At 40.9% G+C, this 23,192-nt stretch overlaps 1 protein-coding gene and 1 pseudogene across 8 annotated transcripts in view; one reads left to right on the forward strand and one right to left on the reverse strand.

The window, feature by feature from the left end:
• Window positions 1-23,192, reverse strand: part of BNC2 (basonuclin zinc finger protein 2) — a 430,106-nt gene that overhangs the window by 59,645 nt on the left and 347,269 nt on the right. The window lies entirely within an intron of this gene.
• On the forward strand, window positions 3,616-5,864 carry LOC139020917 (small ribosomal subunit protein eS25-like; annotated as a pseudogene).

Raw genomic sequence — 23,192 nt, forward strand, 5'->3', positions numbered from 1 at the left:
CAACAAAGTCCCATTTTGTACACACAGAGGCACTTATCAGGGCTCAGTGGCTCTCAACACCAGGCACTTGGAGAAGACTGATGATGGTGTGGTGGGAATGGGACAGGAAATGGACATCTGTGTTTTCCCCTGTTAATAGCATAATGTAACTTTATTGCTGAAAAAAAGTAAAAAAAAAAAGATGTTCTCAACCACCTTGAGCCACTAAAAGAAAACTTGCTCAAGCTGAAGCATAGAGAGCCTTGTGCTTGACAAGCCACTGAAAATATTTCACTTCCTTAGGCCACACTGTTTTCCCTACATTTCCATTATTTCACTGCTCTCAAAGGACATGTATCTGTGTGGTTTCTTGTGTGGTTTCCCCAAATAGAGGACTCCAATGCTATAAAGTTACATGTTTCTCGCTGCAAGTGAGCAATTTAGTCCTTAAACAGACTAAAATTTCAGTAAAACATATTTAACAATGATTAGCAATGGTTACATGGTTTGAAATATGAAGCTAGAAATCCCCAAAGATGAAAATATATCAACTTCACACCCATAACAGGTACAGCAAGTTCTCTTGCTGTTATAAAGTCAAGAACTTTGAAAAGTGCTTGCTTTAACCCAAATCCCAGCAAATACATGTGTGTGTATCCAGTTTGAGACATACTTATCTGTTCAACAAAGAAAGAAGAAGAGTGGTGCAAAAGGTAAGCTGCCCCAGTATAAAAATGTCTCAGAGAACGGTCCCTCAGGAAAACGCCGTGAAAGCCAACCGTGAAGCAATGTCACTGACTTTCTCACCTCCAGGTGCTCATCTTTCAGCACAGCGCTCTCCCCCAGGCTTCTCTGACCCGCCCACACACACGACTAGGGAGACTTTTCTGTACACAGTGGTGCTTAGTGCATGGTGGATACTGTACACAGTGACTGATCAAAACAGCAGCCAGCCACCTGGTGTGGCTCAGTGGTTGAGCATCAACCTATGAACCAGGAGGTCACGGTTCAATTCCGGTCAGGGCACATGCCCAGGACGCAGACTCCACCCCCAGTGGGGGTTGTGCAGGAGGCAGCCGATCAATGATTCTCTCTCATCATTGATGTTTCTACCTCTCTCTCCCTTCCTCTCTGAAATCAGTAAAAAATATTTTTTTAAAAAAGACAGCAGCAAGAGAAAAGTATGCGGGGAGCTCCAGATCCTCTTTCAACTTATCTAGTCCTCCTGGCTCTCCCAGGAGACGGGGCTGTGATTAACTTAAAATGACACCACGTCTTCTTTTGCCTTTGTGTCAAGTACCCTTTAGACTCAGGCACTTCCTACTGACTCCTCACTCTTCCTCTTGTTAAATTTTGAACAATGTATGCCATTTTACACCTCAGAGCTCAGAAAAGGCAGCACAGCAGAGGGTGTATGGATGTGACAGAATGTTTTTATTCCACCCCTGAAAAAAAAAGCTCCCTGTTTCTGACACACTGGAAAATGTACAGCCAGAGAGTGCTTGAGGCAAAGATGCCACCCCAGCCTTACATCTGTCTGCTTCCATTTGTCTACAACTGTGCTCAGAGATAAAACAAGCTTTCCAGATGTCACCACAAGCAGGGCTCATATGCTGACTTCACGGAGACACCAGTGCCGGCTGCCAGCATAACAGAGTTGTAAAACTAAAATATTTAAACTCCGAACTATTCAACACAACTTCGAATGTCACACAGGATCTTATTTCAAGATTAATTAATGTACACCCAGATAAAATAATCATGTGTTAAAAACAGAGCTGGCTGGCATGCAAGTGAATCTAATTTTCCTTTTTCCGACTGTTCCAGCGACACACGCTGCATCGTGGAGAATTCCCGAGAGAGCGCACTAATTTCGACACGTGCACACCCATCAAGCCCTTAAATTTTAGGTGCCCTGTCTTAAGAACCTCTAAGTTTTCACCGTTTGAAACAGACACAATGAACCTAAGATGAACAAAAGCAATAGGCCAGGCACAGACTATAAAGACATTTCCACTGTGAGGGAAAGGCCAATGACAAGTGATGGGGAAGATTACTAAGAGGCACTGTTTCACGCATGCATATGTGAAGCTTGGCTGCAGGCCGCCTGGTATCGGGAGATTGACTGTTTGTTTGAGAACACAGTATCCCTGTGGTTATAATTACAACCACTGTACGAAAGCCCTCTTTCGTACAGTGGTTTCATACTATCCTTAACACAGAAGAGCTCATGGCTCCTGAGCCTCCTGAAAAATTCTTTACACACACACACACACACACACACACACACCCCAAGTATTTCTGGCTTCCCTTTTCTCTGAACCTGCATAACTACGTAGTTTTCATTGAGACAGTTTCGGGGAGTTCAGCTTTGTCCTAAAGAACCATTTCTAACAACATTAATGCAGGTGCTCTGAGCTTGAAAGAGAAGCTGACTCATGGTTGGGTAAGCAAGCCCTCCAAGTCTCTTCTAACTCTAGTGTCCTCCTGCTCGGTAAACCTTTTCTAGCCTGGTTTGCGTTTTTGCAAACTTGGGTCAGGAGTGTTCATTAAGCACCGGTTACTCGAAATCCTGGTTCGTGGGACATTCTGGATTCAGAGGCCAAATCCATTTCACAGCCACAAACCTTCTGCAGTTTTTGCTGATTCTGACAGGAGACCAACGCTGCATTAACCCAGTGGTGGCATCATACAGGTCTGTCAAGGCTGGTCCTGCACCCCACTGCCATCATCTCCTGTCACTGGCACTTAGAAAAACAAACATGTTCCATGCAATCCATTCCTTCGCTACACTATGCACTTCCGCGAAGCAATAGAACAAAACGTTTACTTGTGATGGCTTTCCAGGGAGACCATTTATTGAGAGGGAAAGGGAGTCAATTACTCTGCTTTCCCACCATCCTGGATGTTCCCATCTTCTCTTGAGCTGATCTAAGTTCAAACCCTCTGAAAATAAATCACCCCAAAGCACTCAAGATTTCCCTAAAGACCCCAGCAGGCTTCCTGCTTTGTGTGTTTCCACTGGTATGGTGGGAGGCTAATGTGTTTTCGGGATGTTTGTTTTAATGCTAAGGACTTTACTGAGTCAAAACAACCTGCGCTGGTGATCCATCTCCTTTGAATGATTTGGGGCCTCTTCCCCTCCTCCTATTTCAGCCTGGGAGGGAGAGACTAGTGCAAAAGGAGCAACGGAGTGTTACATTTCGGTCATTTCTAAGAGATGGCACAGCAGTTCTACTTCTTGAGGTAAAAATCTCCTTCCTGGCTTTGCAGCCTCCATGTTTCTCCTCCGTTTGAGGCTGGGGTAAATATCGAGGTTGGGGCATGAAGAATCATTGCTGAAGCCCATTTTGCACCTAATCTTAATCCCCCCCTCCCACCACCAATATCAATATATATCCATTTCAGCCTCCTCCCAGGACTCTAGCTGGGCCATGTCCTGTCAAAGGTTCTCTCCATAAAGTTGTTTTGAGTGATGTTTACTTAATCAAACCCTAATTTACCGCGTTTCCAAAGAAAAGTACATTCACACAAACATTGAAAGATACACCAGTCTCTCAAATTTTTTAGCTAAAATTTACTTTCTGCTCTTTAAAGCTCTCCTGGGTTTCTGGCGGGGAGGGCAGGGGGGCGTGCATGGAAGTAAACAGCAGCAATGTGAGAGACGCACATGGCATCTTTCATCTCACCTTTGCCTTAGCAATCCACTGGGGAATCGAGAAGTGGCACCCTCTCTACACTCTTCGTTCACAGATGAGAAGAAAGATAGCTGAGCTAGTTGCCTAAGGGCAGGGGGTGAGCCTGGAGCTGGGCTGGAGGTGCAGCAGTTTACTTCCAGATCAACTAGGACTCCTAGTTACTAGGAGCACAGTCTTGGTGTCAACTGTCCTCCCCTGACTGCAGCCCAGAGCACGTAAGCGCAGCAATAAGCCTGCCGGCCAGGAGAGAGCCTGCTCTGAACACTGGCGCTGAATAGGCTTCTCTCAGGCCCACATTTGAATACAACTGCGTTAAAAAAAAATAACCCAATTTAACAATTCAGAAGTTCTGATATATGTTTTATGAAAACGTACGAGAGACCTAAAAGCCATGGAGAGCCATAACTTTGAGCTGCCTCATTTGTTTCCCTTTTATTACAGTCCTGCACGGTGGGCACAGGCCCTTCACTGAGGAGAGAACATTAAATCTCTATTCTAAACTGTTTTAGCAGAACGATGTTAATAGTTGAATATTATTTTGTCTGACTGATAAAATGCCATTCAAATCAGACCAAAGAGAGCACTGAACCCCGGCCAAGTCCTACGAGAAAAGAGCGACGAGCCATCTTCAGAAACAATCATTTCTTGTCACTCTTAACACCTCAGTAACAACATTTCTACTGCTCTGTACCCCTAAAGCCGAATACCTCACTGACACTGGCTGCTGAGAAATAAACATTTCTCTGGGTCTTCCTTCGTAAGGAAGGCGGCCGTAGGACATATTCTTTTTCCTCTTTACATGTCGGTTTGGTTCTTCCTAAGGCAGGATCAGTAGGAACCAATGGGAACACACGAGAAAACCACTTTGTTTCCATGAATATTTGACCACAGATGGAGACACAGGACAAGATTTAAGTTTAGAAGAGAGAGTTCAATGCTGGAAAATATTCAGACATCCGTGTGATCCAATTCAGCAAAAGCCCTAATACCACCCACTTACAAACTTATCTTGTGATGTTCTTTGTCTTTGTACTAACGAACTACACACCTCACATGGTACAGAAAGGCACTTATATTTCAGTATGTCGTTACACACACTTTCAGTAAGGTTAGCCCCAGACCATAGCGATGTCCTTAGGTTTGAAAAGTTTCTAATTTTCTATCAAATTCACAAGGGTGTTTTTTTCTCCCCAACCTACACTATATCTCGATATTCCAAATATAATAAAAAATAAGATATTAACAAGTCATAAGTGAGGAAGCATGTTCTCTCCTTGTGATAAGCCTTTTTAAATAATCAAACAAATGACAAGTACTAATAGGCAAACAGGGTTTATAGAACACTAACATGCCTACACTTAAATTAACTGAAAAATTACACTGAACCTAGTTTGAACTCACATAAATAAATTAAGCAACTCTGTGGAAACATTCAGAGTGTTTCTGCATGAAAGCTACTGTGTCAAATGTTTTAGAGGGAAACAAGATTTTTCTAATTGGCAAATAAATGGTTCTATCTTTCCATGCACTGAAGTTATCTGATTCAGGGCTCACCCTGAAAATACTTCAGATTAAGTGTGCTGCTTTAGATATTGTATTGGCTATAAGTTCCCACTTAAAAAAAAAAAAAAGAAGCATTTATGAAATATTTGAATCCTAATCCCTAACATTCAGTTAGCTTTACTCACTAGCTAATCAAGGAACAAAGATTAAAGTCTAAACCAGCTCAAACTAAAAGCAAGTTTAAAAGGCAATGGCCTGGGCCATCTTATCAAGGCTGCGGTGCTAGTAGCTGCTCTTCCAGTTGTGCTATGCCACCAAGGATGGCAAGAAGAAGAAAGATACCAGAGAAGAGGCCAAGAAAGACAAAGACCCAGGGAACAAATCTGGAGGCATGGCCAAAAAGAAGACGTGCTCAGAAGTCAAAGTTCAGGACATGCTCGATAATCTAGTCTTGTCTGACAAAGCAACCTTTGACAAACTCCATTAACAAAGTTCCCAACTACAAAGTTATAACCCCACCTGTTGTCTCTGAGACTGAAGATCCACGGCTACTTGGCCAGGGCAGCCCTTCAGGAGCTCCTTAGTAAAGCACTTATTAAACTAGTTTCAAGGCACAGAGCTCAAGTCATTTACACGGGAAACACCAAAGGTGGGGATGCCCCAGCTGCTGGTGGAGATGCATGAACAACAGGTCCCAGCAGCTGTAAAAAAAGTGGTACACAGGGATAGGTGACAGATGCCTTTATTTTTAGCAAAAAAATAAATTAAATTAAATTAAATAAAAACGGAAAGAAAGAGACAACAAAATTACTGATTGGTAGTTAGTCAAAATTATAAGCAAAACATTTTCAGGAATCACGAAATCACCTATGTCATGTTTTACTCATTACTAATGACCCTGTTTTCCAAAATGTTTAGCCAGTCCTTTCAGCATGAATCTTTGTACTAAAACAATGGCATTAAAAATTAACATATAAATTTTCTAAGCCAGCACAGTCAAATAGAAATAATAGTAATTTTAACTTTTTAAGTAACAATAAAAATGTAAAAAAGAGGTAAAATTAGTTGTTGTTTTTCAAAAACTTAGCTTTACTATATTTTACTTGACCTAACATGTCCCAAATATTGTCAATTCAACATGTAATCAATATAAAAATAGTTAATATTTTACAATTGGTATTTATATTAAATCTTCAAAATCTGGTAAGTATTTTACAATTTACTGCTCATCTCAATTCAGTATGGAATACTTGAAATGTGGCTAGACAACTAAGGAAATCAATTTTTAGTTTTATTTAAGTTTAAATAGACATGTGGTTAGTGGCTACTGTATTAGACAACATAGGTCTATAGTTTAATAAATCTAAGTCACCTTGCATTGAGATAACAGTTTTAACATATAGCAAAGTCCTAGGACTAGAGAAATCTGTTAAAAGGCAGAGTATAAAGCATTAATCATTGCTGGTGTGAGGGTAGGAGGGCCCAGTTGAAATGTTGTATATGCAAATATGATGCATGGTTTACATAAATGTGTCTCTGACATTTTTCATTTTCCATGCACATGTGTGGTGATGTGTGATTTAGCATCCTGAGGAGAAAAACACATCACCTATCTTCAAAGTCTTGGCTGATATTTTATGTTACTCGCCTTTCTCCTCCCCAAAGGCTAACTCCATGGCAGGCTTGAAGTGCTTTCAAAAGGAAGCATTCTTGAGTGATTTGAGTGTTACATAAGGAGGGCTGAAAGTTTCTACCAGCTAAAAACTGCGATCCCTCTATATGTTCAGGTGACTTCAAAAAATGCTAACAAAATTTGAGGAGGCAGCAGAAATTATTGCTCAAAACCTCTTGTGGTAGAATAAGAGCCCTTCAGTGTCTGCTACTGATGAATTAAGTGAACTGGATCAAGTTAAGTTTCACAATGCCTACTTCATTAACAAACCATTTAACCCTCCCTTGAAAAAATGTTTTTCAAAAAAATAAATAAGAGTATCTTCCTATTCTCCCAAGGATACCTAGATTCACATGTTTAATTTAACATCTAATTCAAATACCAGCCCCTCCAAGTCAGAGAATGCTCTCCGTATTATTATTAGTGTGAAATCTCATCTTCCCCTAAATTCTCATCTAAATAAATACCTTTACTGGAATAAATTTTAGCATCTATTTACTTAGTATTATATGTGTGTGGTTAAGTACGTCTCTTTTCTGTTAGACTATGAGCACCTAGAGCAGTGATGGCGAACCTTTTGAGCTCAGCGTGTCAGCATTTTGAAAACCCTAACTTAACTCTGGTGCCGTGTCACATATATAAATTTTTTGATATTTGCAACCATAGTAAAACAAAGATTTATATTTTTGATATTTATTTTATATATTTAAATGCCATTTAACAAAGAAAAATCAACCAAAAAAATGAGTTCGCGTGTCAGAGGTTCGCCATCACTGACCTTGAGGATGGGACCATGGCCTTATGTTCTTACTAGAGGCCTGGTGCACGAAATTTGTGCACGGGTAGGGTCCCTAAGCCTGGCCAGCAATCAGGGCAGATCAGGGTCTTCCAGCTGCTGGCCGGCTGGCGCCTTCCTTCATTCCGCACCGCCCCCTGGAGGTCAGCACAAGTCATAGTGAGTGATTGAATTCCTGGTCTCCCAGTTGACTGCCAAGAGGACACTTTGCATATTAGTCTTTTATATATATATATATCTATCTGTCTCCCACACCAGGTGCTCAGTACAGGTGTGGCAGATAAAGGTACTCTGCAGTCTCTGAAGAAAAGATACAAAGAGAAAAATTTAAGAGGGGACCCCTACTCTCAAGGGGCTTTACTTTCTAGTTGATATTAACTAACAATTAAAATGCAACACACATGGTGTAATGTCAGAATTATCACTCCCTAGCATCCAGGTGCGCCCAGGCTAGTGGAGGATCCCTTGGAAGAAAGATTCAAGCAGCCCTGGTCGGATGGGTCAGTTGTTTGGAACATCATCCTATGCACCATTTGTGGTCAGAGCACATACTCAGATTGCAGGTTGGGTCCTAGTCCTGGTCAGGGTACGTATGGGAGGCAACTAATTGATGTTTCTTGATGTTTCCCTCTCACATTGATGTCTCTCTCTCTCTCTTTCTCTCTCTCTCTCTCCAATCAATACAAACATCCTCAGGTGAGAATTAAAAAAAAAAAGATCCAAGCAGTATCCTTTAGGAACTGAACAAGCTGAATAGCTGAATATAAAACCCAAGCTCCTACAGGCTAGATAGCTCACTAAGAGCAGAGGCACGGGGCTGGAGGACCAGTTTGGAGGAGGAGAGGGCAGTGACATGGTCACAGAATCAGGTTCCCAGAGGGCATAGAAACCAGAAGCTGACATTTGAAATGAGAATGGGACCGTGTTAAGAATGGCATGGGGAGCTAGGACAAATATTTTTTATTTATGTTGCAGTTAGTGAAAAGCCACTGAGAATTTTGAGCAGCAAGTGAAATGCTGAAAGTGGGATTTATGGAAGAAGGAGCTGGCCACAGCTTCAAGGATGTACATAGCTGGAGGCAAAGGGAAGGTTGGCTATTCAAATAGAGAGGAAGATGCATTTCCCAGATGACAAGATCTGTTAACTGACCCGATGTAAGAGGAACAAAAGTAAAAATCAAATATTTTTTCTAACTATACTGAATACCTTGACAGTTGGAGAAGTGATAGTAATTCTAAGAGACTGGGAAATGAGAAGGCTTAAGAAAAGAGATAATGAACTTCACTTGGGTCATATTAAAATGAAAGAGATGGTAGTCAAATTAGCAGCTAAAGATATACATTATAAGTTGTTCACTTGCAGCCCGGCTGTGTGTGTGCACGCGCCAGTGTGAAAGGAATGCGACTGGTCTCAGAACTATTTTCACTGCTGTTTAAATCTCATTTCTTTTTATGGTATACAGAAACAGGAAACAAATAAAAAATTATGACCACACGTGTGCTTATGCTACCAGCTTTATCAAAATCATTATTCCTTCTATAATATATATTGATGCCCACAGCATGCTAAATAAACTAGTACACCACGCTCTAGTATGCCCAGGCACTTGTTTTTACTGACTGATTTATGAAGAGTCAGTTGGTTGTTTGTTCTCAGATCTGACTATGACAGTTTCATCTATAAATATAGTTTCGTAATAAAATGTTATAAAAATCAATGAAATCCGACTGTAGAAGAAAAGGTTCATTCTACAGAAACTAAGCTAAATGCTTTTGGAAGTGCTGGCAAGGATGGGTCACTTAAAAAATAAACAAACACAATATCTGCTGGTGTGGCCAGACAACTACAAAAGATTACAGAATTCTGAACCCAAGACTATTCATTTGTGTCGGAGTTATAGGTTCACTTTAAAGCAATTGAAGGTGAGAACCCTAGTGATACATTACGGGTGTCATTTATGTAAGAATTCAATTAGAAACTTCAATGACCACAACCACCCATACCTCGAAAGTTTGGCTATCCTCAAAAGTTTGGAGAATGGACGCACATTTACATGTTTTAAATTTAAAATGTTTAAAACATGTGGTTGGATTTTAGTGAAGTTTTACCATGTCAGCTGATTAACTAGCTAACTATTGGTTCTGGCTGCAAAAGGTAAGAGGGGTTTGCTACTGCATATGGTTTCCTCAATGTAACAAAAGCACACACTGAGAAATAATTTAATATGTGTTTACCCGGCAGGCTATAAAGGTGTTCCTGCTGAGATGTTAGGGTCCATTGAGAAATCACATGACGTACGTACTTCTGGTCTTTTGGATGCCATGCATCCAAAACGAGCAAAATCGCCACCCTTTGGGAACGGCAAAGTCCTGCCCAATGTTTTGCTCCCACACAATAAAGTTGGCTCAATTAACGATGGGTAGTAAGCTTCATTACAAATCAGTCACAGCAAACTGCTGCTAAAACCTTTATGGGCTATCCGAAATGGTGTTTCAACTTAACCAGTAGGTAAAAATTTTTACAGGCATTACGAAGATGGCATTCTTCATCATCATTAGCATAAATAACATTCAGAACATTAATGCTTTTATGAAAAACATTTCCTGTTGATCATCTACACTACAGAGTATTAAACAGATTTAGAACTCCCCAGCTCTTATTTTATTTCATTTTTATTCAAAGGTTTCATAGATAAAACTGTAATTGAGCGGATTAAGCCACTTTGTTTTCACATAAGTCCTGTTCTGAAGAAACAAAGGGTGCACACAGAGAAAGCACTCATTACCAACAGCTCCGATACAGGTAAGCAAAGCTGCTGAGGTGTGCTTTTTAGAAAACACACACAAACTAAGGTCCTTGAAATACCCACTTCCCAACCACTGCTCCTGATAAGACTGTAGACTCAGAAAGAGGTGCTGTCTCCCCAGTCTGACCCCATGTAGATCTGGTCAACCACCTGAAGTTAAAAGCCATAAATTAAGAAGACCTCTTCAAAGTTCAACATCGAAACAATTTTTGCCACAGGGCACTAATTATGGTTTCATTTAGAGCTTTCTTGAGTACCTATCATAAATATGGCAACATTCTAGGTAGACTATAAGAATGAACGAAATGCTGAGATAATCCTCCAGATCAGTGGTTCTCAACCTTCTGGCCCTTTAAATACAGTTCCTCATGTTGTGACCCAACCATAAAATTATTTTCGTTGCTACTTCATAACTGTAATGTTGCAACTGTTATGCATCGTAATGTAAATATCTGATATGCAGGATGGTCTTAGGCGTCCCCTGTGAAAGGGTCATTCGACCGCCAAAGGGGTCGCGACTCACAGGTTGAGAACCGCTGCTCCAGATCCATACTGGCCTCCTTTCCTTAGATAATAAACATTTAAGACATACCTCCACTGTGCAAGGGACTGAGAATACTGAGCCAAACAAGACCCTCAAGACGCTTACCTAGTTAATCAAGAGCTAGGCAACAAGATAGAAGAAACAAGGCAATGTGGTTGGTTCCATGCACACAGGACCAGCCGGGAAAGCCTTCCTGCAGGTGTCTTCTGTGCCACACCTGAAGGGATAAGCAGATGAGGACGAGCCACCTAAGTAGAGCTAGCAGCAGGTATGAAGGCACTGAGGATGTGGGAAAGTGTGGCATGTTCAGATGGAGCGCAGGTCGATTGCAAAGATGAGAGCAGGCAGGAGATGAAGTTTGATGAGGCATGGGGATGGAGAGGCAGGCAGTCCTCCACTCCCCTAATATTTAGTGGCTGCTTGCTGCATGTTTGGTTCTGTTCTAGGCACTGGGAACATGAGAGTGAAAGTTAACAAAACACATGAGTCCCTATTCTGATGGAGCTTAAATTCCTAGCAAAAGAGAAAAATAATAGGCAAGCTAAATAAGATAGGGACTATGTTAGACATGAATATGCTTTTAAGGAGAAAAAGCAAAGTAGGGCAGGGGGGCTCTGCAATGTTTGGAATGGAAGGAGGCTGAAATTTCAGGTTCTGTAGCCAAGGGAAGACTGTGGAGGAGACTTCGGTGTCAAGATCTAACATCTGGCAGGAAAGCCTTTCAGGAAGAGGAAATGGCAAGGAAACCAGTGTGGCTACATTTGAGTGAGGGAGGCAGAGAAAGTGGGAGATGCGGTCAGAGGGAAAAGGAGGGAAGCAGGCCTGGTAAGCTCCGGGCTTGGGCCTTTTACATGGAGAGACCTCTGAGTTCTGATCAAGACTTGACATGCTGTGTTGAGGAGTCTGGACTTTTTCTCCACCCAGGAGAAAGTCATTGGAGCATCATCAGCAAGAATGACCCTGTATGAACTGGAGGGGAGAACAGATTCGATGCTAGAAGACCAGTCAAGAGGCTGCTACAAAGATCTCAAAAGGAAAAAAAATGATTAGGGCCTGAATAAGGTGGTGATGAAACATCAACTCTTATCTAAACTATTAACAGATACTAAAAAAGGATGACTGTAATTTAACCTACTTTACTTTCCTGGTCTAGCATGAATGAGAGCAGCAAGAAGAAAAAAATCAGCAGCAACCATTCCCAAATGTTGTTTAAATTCAAGACAAAATGAAACTGTCTTTCTGTTCCATACAATGGGCCCATTCTTATCCTAGAGGTCATGTCATCAGCTCTGAGGAATTGGGGCTTGAAGGCTAAGAGACATTATGGACTTAAGCAGACCACATACTCAAAGCCACTTCACAGTGACACAAATGTCACTTTGACCCAGTGTGGCTCCTAGGGCACCTGTTAATGGTGGGCGTGTCTTGTCTAGAGATTTGGATCTAGTAAACCTCAGGGACAGGGGGACTTAATGTGCGTATTACACAAATGTACACAAAGAGGCAGGTGGGGCTGAACTGAGCCCCAGCCTGGCTCACCAGGACCAAGCCACGTGCTCTGGTTTGGAATGCATCTGTCCAAAACGGCTCTTTTTCTAATTTCCATCAAGGCTCAGCGTAGGCTAACTGATGTGCATTGGAGATTTTTTTTATTGATTTTAAAGCAAGGAAGGGGGAGAGAGAGAGAGAAACATTGATCGTTTGCCTCCCACATGTGCCCTGACCGGGGATGGAATATGCAACCTGGGTATGTGCCCTGACCGAGAATCGAACCCGCCACCTTTTAGTGAATGGGACAATGCTCCAATCTACTGAGCCATACCAGCCAGGGCTAGGCAATATGCATTTTAGTCAAGGCTCCCAGAAGACTGAAGGGAGTCGGACAAGCTGTGGTCAGAAGCATCCTAGACTCAGGGAACATGACACTACTCTGCACTAGACAGTTCCTGTTATAGAAGATTGCATCTCTTTTCTTTTTAAACATATGATGTCACAACCCACAATGTGCCCCCTTTTTGCTGAGATAAAGTATTTAGAGACTGCATTCTCTCCCCAAATGATTCTGTTTAGAACACATGCACAAAGAATATAGGTTTATTTCTTCAGAACTAGCATTGGACTATTACTAATAGCATCATTATTGTGCCTACAACAAACATTCAAAAGGGCCCTAAATTGTATTTAAGCACAATTACCTTAATGCCAGTTGAGATTTTATGATACAACTGTGAGGCACTTTATTTTTAAGGCAGTTTAACCTGCTTCATTCCTAAGAACAGACATTTAAGTTTTAAATCTAGGGTTCTCAATACGATGATTAAGCTATGCTCAGCAGTTTCTTTAAATATTTAAGAGAATTTTCATCATCTAAATATTTATGGCAACAACAATTCCAGGTGTGTTTTGTGTGTGTGTGTTGTGTGTGTGGTGTGTGTGTGTTTCTGTTTGTCAGAAACATCCTTTCCAAAGGTGGGGAGAGGGTTGCCTCAACAACAACAACAAAATCCTACCAAGCTCTTTAGAATCCTGGAAATTGACGAGAAAGCCTTCAAACATGTCCATTCAAGGGGACTCTGCAGTCCCTAGGTACCTAGCAAGGTTGCTGCCTTGAATGGAAGTTTGCAGGGCTAATGTCTGGAGAGGGTTTTCTTTTGAAGTGAGTATCTCCTGCCTCACAGACTTTATTTTCATTGCTGCGGCCTTTCGGCAGCATTTCCCTCGTTATCATGATGTGCATGATGCTCTTTTCCTGAAGATGGTAGAATAATTCCATACATTAGGTGTGACCAGATCCTCCTGGGAGTCTGTCCAGCCATGCTGGTTATGGCTCCAGGGCTTGCCCCAAGGCCGGCTCTGAACAGCCTCCTTTGGGACCGCATTGTCCAAGGGTTTCCTTGTCATCTCGAGGGTGTGAAGGAAGGCGCACTTCCTAAATGCCCAGTTTACACCTAGGCCTAATTTTTAGATATGGAAAGAACAGTATTCCATATCTCATTTCTCCTAAAGACATCACCATGCAGTAGGTGTGGGCAGTTATTATTCTGTCCATTGTTGATGGTGAAAGTACAGGGCTGAGAATTTTAATGATGTTATTTAACATCAGTTTTACTGGCAAAAGCAGGGATCATACATACCCTTTGACATATATCTGAATATTACATAGTCTCTAATTCATCAATTCATTTCCAAATATTTATTGATTGATTATTGCATGCCATACAATTGCACTAGAAGCCAGGTACACCAAGTCACAAAACAGAAATGATCAGTCTGATGGGACATATGTACATTTAATAAACAACCAGGTAAAGAAATATACAGCATTGCAAAGTGTAAAAAGTGCCATGAGGGGAAGGTACAAGAGTTATGAGAAGAGAAAAGGTCATTTAGATTGGGTGACACTGAGGTTGAGAACTGAGCAGGAATTAGCCAGGGGAAGAGTCTGAGCTACAAACAGTTGCCAAGATACGGGCACAGTGTGCATGCTTGAGGGGAAAAGAAGAGAGCTTAGCCAGTCATAACCAGGAACAGGTAATGAGCTTTCAAAGAATCTTCCCTCTGTTTTCTACTGTCACCTGTTTTGAACTATGGTGCCTGATGCTGGGAAAGAGTACTTTATGGGAGGTGAGGAAACCTGGATTCCAGTTCCAGCTCCTCCACCGTGTCCCAATTTCATCTCCCTGACCTGATACCTCCTGGGAGGCAGTGAGCTCCTCTATCAGAGGGGGGGTCAAACCATCTACCTGAGATACTGGATATGAAATGGGGAAAAATGTGAACATAACACAACAGAGAACCTGAAAATGCTAGACACATTTAAGATATTATTAGTTAATAATATTCTTATTATTAATAACATTCTTATTAGTTAATAACATTACTTTACCTGCCATAAGAGGAACACAGGTATGTATGTTCAGCTCTTTTATAAGAAACACAATGTAAGCAAATTCAAATTTTAAAATATGTATACTAGCAACTATTGAAATTAACTACATTCTTACTATTTGTTGGCCATTATGTCAAGCTCTTTACATGCTATCTAATTTAATTCTTATGTAAATCTTCCATGGTGGATGTTATCATTTTCATTTTGCAAATGAAAAAACTGAGGCTCAGACAGGTTAGTGTCACTGAGGTCATGTGGATGTTAGTGATCAATTCCGGTGGTCTGATTTCAGAGCCTATGTTTAGGGATTTCTTTTTAAACTAATCTCTTGTTAATTAAGTATTAATTATATTACTATAAAATAACCTGGCATTTTAACCATATCATTCTAAATCTTATCAATTGTTCCTTTGACATATCTCAAAGCCATCCCTTCTCCTCCCATTTGCATGGCCAACAAAAACGGCTCCTCTCTGAATATCAAACTGTTTTCTGATTGGTTGTTCTCCCTACAATATCTTCTATCCTTAATACATCTGCCCAATTAACTGATATCATACCAACATACTCAGAACTCAGCTTCCTGGCTGTCATTCCTTCACTCGAAACCTTCAGGATGGCCAGACTATCTCAATTGTGAAGATCACATTTTGTATTCACGAACTCACAGAGCCTTAGCCCTGCCGCCAGCCGCTACCACCTCTATCCCACCTCTCCACAAGCCCTCCAGCCCACTAGTTACACTCATGCTGACTTTGTACCTGGTTTTCACTACATTCCTTCTCTCCCTTGCCCCCCTCCAAGAATACTCCTCACCATTCAGAATCCCACTCATCCAACAACATTCAACTAATGCGCTGCATTAAGCTTCCTCCAGTCTTCAGTAACCTTACTTGTTCTCAAACCGGGGCACTTAAAGAGCATACAATGGACTTGACTTTTTGCCACCTCTTGCATTCTTATTTAATAGCTATGCTTTTAACTTTCTAAATGTATATACTTTGTCTCTATAACCACATGAAAATTCACAGATGGCAAGAATAGCATTTTTTTTTTTTAATTTTACAGGGCTCAAACCCAAAGCAGAAAATTCAAAATAAATCTAGAATGAATAGTTCTTACACTCAAAACATGTCCTTCATGTGCAATGTAACAATGATAGTCTGTTTGGTCCTTGCCCAGCTGGTCACAAATACAGGTCTGCATTATGCCAACCCATCCTGTACATATGTTTGCAAACTGCAGCCAAAGGACTTAGTTTTATGGGGTGGGTGGGGCAGGGCACAGAGGAGAGAAAAATAATTATCATTTATAAGGTTTAAATACTGCATTAAAAAGAGCATGTCTAGAGACAAAACAGAAAACATGCCTTAAAAATCACACTACTACTTAATATCTACTTGGTGCTTAATACCTAATAAAATGCTTTCACCGGAAAGAGAAGGTAGTTAATGGTTGTCACCAATAACTGGCCATCAGTATTTGAATCCATATCTACAAGGTGCTAACTCTTCCATTATCACAGCATACTGGAAGAGATAGCACAGTATATTGAAGCAGAAGATAGTGGCTAACAGCATGGACTTCAGAGCCAGACCATCTGAGTTCAAATCCCAACTCTGCCACTTAACTAGCTGTGTGATTCTGAGCAAGTTACTTAAATGTGTGACCTTAGTTTCTTCACCTGTGGAATAGTTAGTAATCATACTACATAGAGTTGCTGTGGGGATAAAATGAGCACATATACACTTAGAACAGTGTAAGTGCTCTATAGTGTTTGTTTTATCATTCTACAATATGCTCTTTACTAATGAGAGAGAGAGAGAGAGAGAGAGAGAGAGAGAGAGAGAGAGAGAGAGGGAGAGTTTAATTAGCTTTCCAAACATTCAGCTGAAAGGAAACTTATTATTCAAAGAAAGGGTTAGGGTTTATTCTTTTCATAAAAAATCTTGTGGAACAAGGGAAATAACTTACCTTATGCACCAGTGATGAAAACCAGTCCTCAACACATTTCTTGACCAATGATAATGATATCATGCTTTTTTATGTAATGCTCTTAAAAGTCTCCCACTGTCAACACTTTTCACACATTTTATCCTCACAACCACTCAATGAGAAGGATGGGCAGATGGCTGAGTGTACAGATGGTGGGTGAAAGGAAAATTAAATGTTAGATTCAGAGAAGTTAAATGGCTTGATTAGGGCCAAGTAAAAAGTCACTTTCACAGTGCCCCATATCTGCTTTTAAAACTAAACCCAGTATCTCCACAAGCTAACAGCATTTCTCTGGAGTTCACATATACTAGGGTACACTCAAAATCTAAGAAGAATGAATATAAGTCCTATAAACTTTCTCTCCTCACCTGGTTTGATAAAAATGTTGATCCTATCCATTAGGGACAGGGTGAGTGGCTAAGTAGGTTTATTACCTTCCTCTGTGCTGACCGTAACCAACACTCAAAGGAAGGTCAGGAAACTGAGGTCTGCGTGCCATAAACTCTAGTAGGATTGCCAGAAGTCTTGTGGACGACTGTAGATACTCACAGAAAACTACAGGGTCTGGGGCATCAGCTGATATGCTAATGAACTGAGAAAAAAGTGAGTAAACCTGAGGAGTATCAAGACACTGCCACTTTCTTGCATATTTAAAATGCATTTTTTATTTCCAGGGCATTGTTTGACTACATTTCCTAACATGTACTTTCTAAATTGCCAGTCCCAGGAAAAAGGTCTACCTGGATAAATAAGTTTGGGAAATGTAACATATTCTGGATTTTTTTGGGGGGTGGGGGGAGTCAGGAGAAGAAGGGGAAATATACAATGCTTGTCAGCATATTAAAAAGGTCTGAAAAGTATTTAAAAAAAATGAAGTTAAAACTTTTTAACCCAGGCTTTTTCAAGCTCATCTGACATTCGTACCCTTTAAAGTATAGCACTAGCTAACATCCATAGAATAAAGCTTTAAGGAAAACCCTTGTAGACACATTTTTTCCACTCTTTTGTGTCTCCTCTTCTTCTTCTTCTTTGGACTGAAGAGCTCACTTGAAGAATATCTTTCTGGTACTCACTTTCTGCCTGTGAAGACTTAAAATCAAGGCCCTCCTTGTGTCTGAAGAGGTTATAGAATCAAGTAGAAAAAACTGGACCAAAACCCTAGTCAGAATTGCAGCAAACCATGCTTTACATAAAAACACAATGCTGCTCCATTTCATCAGATTTCCATCAGCAGTGAGATTCATTCTGCTGAAAGGAAGGGCTGTGGATTGGAATCCAGGCTCTCAGTTAATGACATCATGGGGTTAACCCCACAGAGGGCAGACAAACACATGCATAAATACCAGGTGGTTTCATGGGGCCTCATGAACCAGCTCAAAGCAAGAGCGATAGCAACCATGTTCTGATTCAATCTAGATGTATGGCATTGGGACTTAATCAATGAAACCTTACCAATAAGACTTTCCAAAAGCACAAATGAGAATTGCCATGACAGCTAAGTGAATGATTTCTTAGCACAAGATAATGTTTTATACGAAGCAGAATTGTGCACAGTTTCATACAGAGAGAGCATGTACACACACACACACACACACACACACACACACACACCAACAGAAAAGGCAAGAAATGCAAAAATAAAATACCTTAACATGTAATATGTATGGTTTACCTCCTACATTTTTGCCCCAAAACATTACAACAAGCACCATGTCTAAGCAGCAGTGGTGTGACTGGGAATGAGGGCAATCTGAGGGTCCAAAAAGGAAGCAAAGCATCCCTCTTCCAAGGCCCCGCTCCAAGCATGACACCACGGATGAGCTGGAGGAGAGGAATAAATGGCCATGTCCTCTACTGTATCCTCCAACAGAGCCACTCAAAGCACTTTTTGCTCCTTTTTGTTTTTCTAAGGAACCTGCTTTTTATATCAGAAACACAAACTATATGGGCACAAAGAGAGAGTGAGGAAGGAGGAAGGATAATCATGTAGCCATCAACACCACACAACAAGGCCTCTGGGAACTAGGTCTCATGTGACATGACAAATTCAAGATACAGGCAAGTGGGGTCCAGCTGCCTCCCCTAAAAATTCTGATTAATGATAATCTGGCAGAGTTGACTTAAATGAGGCATCTGTAATTATGCCTGGTAACTTTTTTACTATCACTGATAGCTATAGATATGACATTATTTATTCAAGTTTTTATTTGTCACCAGAATGTTAAAAATATATATATGGATGTACAAACTACAAATCAATAGCAACTTTATAAATATTTTAAGTATCATTATTTAGCAATTACGTAGGCCTCCTCATGTGCCAACACTATACGATTTTTAACATGCCAATAAGCCCATTAAGTGTATTTATGCTGATAGTTATAAAGTTCAAGGGGTTTCATCCAGGAAATATAGTTCAGTAATAAAAACAACCATATAGTAAATCAGAAAGCAAATTTACTCCAGCCAAGAAATGAAGATACCCCGAATCTTATAAACCTACTCAGCACCTACAAACAAGTCAGAATCCAGAGGAAAACCTGCAGGCAGTAATACATCGCCTGCCTCTATCGGATGTCATCCTGACAGCATCACTCCATTCCCTTAAGTCATAGCTTCCTCACCTTAAAATGAGGATTCTTTGTCTGCACTGCATGTAAAAATGCACACAAAGATAAATGGTAAGTCTTCATGTTCCAAAGGCAAAACAGTAATTTGTGCAACTTACTGAGACTCAAACTTCTTAGAAGTTCTAGAAGTGACTGCTTTAATTCTCGGTTACATGTCAGCAAGTCCAAATATTGTGAAGAAAATATCTCCCTCTTTCATAATTACACCCAAACTATACAAGATGCGGTGACACATTTATGTGCAAAATGGCTTGGTCAATGGTAATTCTGCTGCTTTTCTGAATTCTGATTAAAATTTAGATTCTTAAATACGAGAGATCCTGCATGCTGCAAACCCTCAAAATAATGGAGATATGTCCAAGATTTGATAAAAATTCGTAATCTCAGATCTTTTATACAGAACCAAGAAGAAAGTTTCAATCTTGAAACTGCTTTCGCATCCTGATCAAGTAACACAGGAGGCGAAAACCACAGAAGCATCTAATGGTAACAAGCAGCTCCATGTCCAGGGATCATTACTTTTAAAGGTCCCATCTTCGAACTTCTTTATCGTGTAGTCGATCAGAAGGACAAGGCTGACGTCAAATGCCTGGGTCTGAACCCCAGCTGTCTACTTACTACTTACAATGGAGGGGAGGCAATACCCTGATTAATCTTCTCTTGGTTTCTTCATCTGTAAAGTGGGAAGAGCAGAGCTTATCTCCCAGGGCTACTGGGAAGATTAAATGAGATAAAGTGTGTACGATCCTCGGCACAGAACTCAGATATAATGACACCAGGAAGGCAGTGCTCCCCTACCCATGAGGAGCAAATGTTGTCCCACCTCACGCTGAGATCTGCTAGTAACGGTCAGCTCTGCGTGGGCCCCAGTGCTGACATTTTTCACTCTAATCTTTGTTTAGAGAAGGAGTAAATAATCCAAACAAAGAACATTCCAGTATGCAGTGCTGATGCTTCCATGATAAGGCAGGGCCTGGCACCAACCTCAGGCCTGGCTATCTATGAAGGTGAACACACATAACTTTGATAATGAAGCTGTCTCCTGATTTATAGAAGCTCCCCTGTCTTAACTCCTGGGATTCAGAGCCAACCAAGATCTGGAGAAAACTGTGCCTGGAGGGGAGGGTGGGGGGAGGTGAATATGCAGCCAGGATTTAAACAGGGAAGATTTTAAGTTTGAAACACTAAAGCTGTTCTGAAAGAAAACATTATTTTAAGTTCACAGAGAAAACATTTTAAAAGAGAGTCCGAAAGGTTCTAAGTCCCATCTAGAGGAACAGTTACATTACAGACAAAAAACATTTTATACACGGTCCTCCCCTAAACTCACTCTTTACCACAGTGCCAAAAACTTCCGTGAGGTCATCTGAATTTCATTTCAGCATTCATAACAGCATTAACACCCCAGGAGAACAACTTAGTCTCCTAAAGCTGAGAGGCCACGGCCTCGTTTTAGCACGCTTGCAGAATGGTCACAGGTACACAAAGTCTCACGAACCACATCTAAACTCTCTTTCAAAAATTCTAGATCACCGCAACGCACCACTTCCCCAAATAAACAGTATAACCATAGCTTTCTGGTAGCTCTTTTCACTTTTCTTCCAGAGACTTAGTAAGAAATGGATTCTGAAAAGCCCAGTTGGAAGAAACTGGCAAAAATATCAGTCCATGAAAGCTCTTACAAAAACTATCATAAACTTTTCCCATTAAAACTTGGATGAAATTTGCCAAAAAAACTTTTTACCTTTTTAATGGTCAAGTGTAGATTGAAAGAAAAATCGTACTGAATCTCACAAACTTTCTACATGCATAACGAGTTTTTGGACAAGTCACAGAAATACGAGAGTAGATGGAGGCCACCCACTGAGGCCCTGGATGGGACCTCAAAAGACCTTCAGGAGGACATCATTTATCAGGGAAAGTCCTGGACAGGACCAGTTCTTTCCCGTGACTATTCCTGTGCCACACTCAAGCCACACGAACTCCCTGCTCTTTCCTAGGCATGGCTCATGATTTTCTGCTCCCATGCCATCTGGCAAGTTTAAATCTACCTACCCTTGCTGGCCCAGATTAAAAAGAGGAAAAGCCTCTATGAAGTTCTCTAAACCTTCTGGGATGGAAAGCACCTTTATCCCTTTTAAGAATTTCCACAGCACTTTACATCCAAACATCCCATATTGCATTGCAGTTATTTAGGGAGATACCCCATCTCTCCCTCTAGGTTGCAAGCCTCTTGAGGGTAGAGTACCTGTTTTCCTTCTTGTGTGCTTCCCAAACAGCAACTGGCTCATACTAGGCCCACAGTCAACATTTACTGGGAGAATCAATGGCCTTAATTACAGGAAACATTAGTGTCACTCCAAAGACAATGGAGGATATCTTCCTATTTGCCCAAAAGGCTGAACCAAGGGGAGTTTCCCAAAGCAGTTACACCTGCACAACACTGCCCAACAATGCTTCACACTGCGCTCCCAACGAGAATGCAAATTCTATAAATGTTTTTAATTTCTGATGTTGATTACCTATCAGGCATTTTACTAGGCACATGAAATATCAGCCTAAGTAACACATAGTTATTCTGCTGCTGGGAAATTTAAAGCCTCCTGAGAGGAAAAAAAAAAAAAAATGTAAGATAGGGAACACGGGTATATGATGTTATTTACTACAACAAAAGTCTGCACTGCGTCTCTGACCACAGTTCAGCATGCTTCTGCTCAGTAGGTCCTTACCATTTTGGTGAAAGTCAACTTGGACATTTTACAATAGATCAGTCAAGTCTTAAATAGGGTTCAATATGCAGGACAACTGTAAATCACGACAAATTTGCCATTAATAATATGAAGCAAAAGAGAGACATCGTTTTTATATTTCTCGCCACTAGTAGTACAAACCAACACAATTCTTGTCGGTTCTCTCACTACAAGTCTTTCAAAACGATGATCCAGTCTGTTTTATTGATGCCATGTATGTGTTGTACTGGATTACTGAATTCCTCCAGTTTCTTCGCACCTGAATTTATTTAACACATTATAACCAGAACGATTTTCCTGCCGTGAAATTTTCATCATCTCATTCGGCAGTTCAAAACTCTCATTGGTTCTTTACTGCCCAGGGGTCCAAACACAAACTTTTCACATACTACCCTAGCTTCCCCTCAACAAGGTCACCATTTCTCAACAGCTTTTCTTTTTTTGTTGTTCTCTGATCTGTTATACTTTGCACATTCTCCTCTCCTAATTTAGACGCCCACTTCACCTTTACACATCATCCCTTATTGGCACCTTTCCTACCTGGCACAGGTCACAGTCCTCCGGGAAGCTATCTTTCAAAGGAAGCCACCTGAGCCCTCGTATCTCTTGCTATAGGTCAGTGGTTCTCATCCTTCTGGCCCTTTAAATATAGTTCCTCATGTTGTGACCCAACCATAAAATTATTTTTGTTGCTACTTCATAACTGTAATGTTGCTACTGTTATGAATTGTAATGTAAATATCTGATATGCAGGATGGTCTTAGACGACCCCTGTGAAAGGATCGTTCGACCGCCAAAGGGGTCTCGATCCACAGGTTGAGAACCGCTGTTATAGGTCATCTCTACACTTAAGTCCTCAAATTATAACATACAAATGTCTTATTGGTGTGTAGATTTTGGCAACTATAGCCCTACAGCCATTTCATCCA

The sequence above is a fragment of the Myotis yumanensis genome, unplaced genomic scaffold (assembly GCF_028538775.1).
Source record: "Myotis yumanensis isolate MYYU_CA2020_CCGP unplaced genomic scaffold, mMyoYum1.0.hap1 SCAF_12, whole genome shotgun sequence".
Lineage (NCBI taxonomy): Eukaryota > Metazoa > Chordata > Mammalia > Chiroptera > Vespertilionidae > Myotis > Myotis yumanensis.